The 3,477-nt window shown below is 42.7% G+C and overlaps 1 pseudogene; it reads right to left on the bottom strand.

The window, feature by feature from the left end:
• LOC103272301 overlaps window positions 1-2,481 on the bottom strand; it is a 51,734-nt pseudogene extending 49,253 nt beyond the window's left edge.
• Window positions 2,482-3,477: the final 996 nt, after the last annotated feature.

Genomic DNA, 3,477 nt, shown 5'->3' with positions numbered 1-3,477 from the left:
GCACTCCAGTCTGGGTGACAGAGTGAGACTCCAACTCAAAAAAAAAAAAAAAAATTGATTAAAAAAAGAAAAGAAAAAAAAGCAGTCTTACCTTAAAATTATAGAAAACAGGGTATTTGTATTTGAACTGGGGACATCTATGACAAGGGTTTCTGGACAGAATGATCTATATGGGTGGAGGCCTGCTTTTTCTGCTGGAAGACTGATCCTACAAACATAATTTAAGATATCATTTTCAATGATTAAATCATAGAGCGACTGCGTAATAAGATACTCTGTGGTTATTTAGTGACTGAATAAACATGACACAGAAACAGAACACACAGTACTTGGCTTTGATAAATAGTTCTCCACCCAAATACTGGAAGTCCCATAAGCAATAACTGCCATTACATTAAGGATAACTCTGTCCACCAATTACTTGCAAGTAGAGTAGACAGATCATCAGGGACAGGCCACAGCCAAACTTAATAGTCACTAGCAGCAATAGTTGAGCATTTTCCATGTGCCAAGTCTTGTCTGTGTGTCAGGTTCAGTGTGTAATTCTCCCAATTATGCTATCAGTAACATTATCATTACCTTTTACAGGTGAGGAAACTGAGGAATAAGGTCACCCCAGCTTTCTGACTTCAGAGTCAGAGCTTTTAATCAGTGATGCCAGCTTCCACAGGGCAGCTTTTTGTTTTTTGAGTTGGAGTTTCACTGTCACCCTAACTGGAGTGCAGTAGCATGCTCACATCCACCACAGCCTCCACCTGCTGGGCTCAGACGATCCTTCCACCTCAGCCTTCCAAGTAACAGGAACTACAGATATGTACTACCATGCCCGGCTAATTTTCTGATTATGTAGAGACGAGGTATCACCAAGTTGCTCAGGCTGGTCTTGAACCTGTGGGCTCAGGCAATCCTCTCATCTCATCTCTGCCTCCTAAAGCACTGGGATTATAAGCATGAGCCACCGCACCTGGCTTCTTGTTCACTTTTTATAAATAATTGTTTTCATTATTTCTAGATTTTTTTTTTTAAGACAGAGGTCTAGCTCTCACCTAGGCTGGAGTGGGGTGATGCTATCATAACTCACTGCTCCCTGAACTGGACTCAAGTGAGCGTCCAGCCTCAGCCCCTCAAGTAGCTGGAATTGCAGGCGTGCACCACCATACCTGGCTTTTTTTTTTCTTTTGTGCAGATGAGGCTTTGCTGTGTTGCCCTGGCTGATCTCAAACTCCTGGGCTTAAGAGATCCTCTTGCCTCAGCCTCCCAAAGGGCTGGGATTACAGGCATGAGCCATAGCACCTGACCTCAGTAATTTTTCTATTGAAACATTTTGACATTGTTATGGAAACATGTCCTTGTAGTACACCTCACACCAATTTAGTCCCATACTAGTTAACTATGTTTGGCTTTTCGTCCTTTTCATGTTCCCTAGAGATTCATTTTGCTATAGTTTCCTATTTAATTCAATATCTTTCTTCCAGGTATTGAAAGGTAAGAGGAATGAATAAGTCTTGGAAATATTTTGTACCTTGACTGGGTGATGGGTATGTGGGTGTAGACATATGTAAGAGTTCAAATTGTATACTTGAGTTTTTTTTTTTTTTTTGAGTTGGAGTCTCACTCTGTCACCCAGTTTGGAGTGCAGTGGCATGCTCACGGCCACCATAGCATCGACCTGCTAGGCAGGTGATCCTTCCACCTCAGCCTTCCAAGTGGCTGGAACCACATGCATGTGACACCATGCCCAGCTAATTTTTTGGTTTATTGTAGAGATGAGGTCTTACCATGTTGCTCAGGCTGGTCTCGAACCCCTGAACCCAGGTAATCCTCTTGCCTCCACCTCCCAAAGTGCTGGGATTGCAGGTGTGAACCACTGCACCCAGTCACACTTAAGAATTTTTTTTTTGAGTTGGAGTCTCATTCTGTCACCCAGACTGGAGTACAGTGGCATGTTCAAGGCCACCGCAGCCTTGACCTGCTGGGCTCCGGCGATCCTTCCGCCTCAGTCTTCCAAGTAGCTGGAACTACAGGCGCGTACTACCTCGCCTGGCTAGTTTTTTATTTATTGTAGAGATGAGGTCTCACCAAGTTACCCAGGTTGGTCTCAAACCTGTGGGCTCAGGCAATCCACTCACTTCGGCCTCCCAAAATGCTGGGATTACAGGTTGAACCACTAAGCCCGGTCAACACACTTAAGTTTTTTTTTTTTAATTTTTTTAAAATTTGTGATTATTTATTTATTTTTTAAATTTTTTAATCAATATTTTTTATTATGGTTTTGTAGGGTACACTTAAGATTTTTTAACATGGATTTCCAGTTCACCCAGCACCAGTACTTCACGCAATGATTTGCTCATAGAAGGCACTCAGTTTAATTGAACTGAACCATGACTACAGCGGCAGAAGGATCTGACCTTCTATAAGAGTTCCATAGGTGTTTTTGTTGCTGATGATGACAACTGTTTGTAAAGTATGAGTCTTCTTCATGGTCCAAAAAACATTTTCCCTGCAAGTCAGGTACATAATAATTAACTAAAACTATGTCTATTATAAACGAGCACTTTCTAATTTTGTCCTTGAGATTTTTACTATTTGACAGGGTTTTCTAGGATCAAATCCTATGGTTTATAACAAGACTCAAATTGGAGGATTAGGGCAGGGCGTGTCTTCTTCTTGCAATTAATGTGGTTCACAATATTGTTGTAATCATTGGAATATTGTGATCACTGTGCTTTGATGTCTCTCGTTTGCACACTTCCACTGCCCTCAATAAGCTTGTCCATGCCTCCTATCCTCAGAGTTTGCTCACACATGTTGTTTCCCTCCACACACAGCCAATTGGACCAGGAGTGAACTAATGTGGGTCAATTGACTTCTCTCCCCCATAATTTGGAATTGGGATTTAGGATTTAGAAGCTCAGAAGTCTCTTTGCGTGAATTGGACTTCATATATAACTGGTATGGGTATATATTGTATGTGCATGCATATATGTGTGTGTGTGTGTGTGTGTGTGTGTGTGTGTGTGAGAGAGAGAGAGAGAGAAAGAGAGAGAGAGAGACAGAGAGAGAGAGAGATTATACATGTATGTGTGATGAAATTCTGGGGAACCTTCTTACCACTTCAATCCATGGAAATGCAGACTGCCTCACTCTGCATCCACCATCTCCTTTTCTCCACTTACCCACTCTCTCATTCCCTTTCTATTCCTTAGCTGCATCAGGTCAATGGCTTTGCAATTTTTAGACCAGAGACAGTTGTCAATTTCCAACTTATTGGAGGGAGTAATAATTCAGAGGATTCGAGCACCACTAGTTTATGAGTGATTCTTTTTTTTTTGAGTTGGAGTCTCACTCTGTCACCCAGACTGGAGTGCAGTGACTGCTCCCGGCCACCGTAGCCCTGACCTGCTGGGCTCCGGCGACCCTTCTGCTTCAGCCTTCCAAGTAGCTGGAACTACAGGCGCGCGCTACCACGCCCGGCTG

The sequence above is a fragment of the Carlito syrichta genome, unplaced genomic scaffold (genome assembly GCF_000164805.1).
Source record: "Carlito syrichta isolate Samal-C Ts95f unplaced genomic scaffold, Tarsius_syrichta-2.0.1 Scaffold312207, whole genome shotgun sequence".
In the NCBI taxonomy this organism is placed as follows: Eukaryota; Metazoa; Chordata; class Mammalia; order Primates; family Tarsiidae; genus Carlito; species Carlito syrichta.
This window is presented reverse-complemented; position numbering and strand designations above follow the sequence as displayed.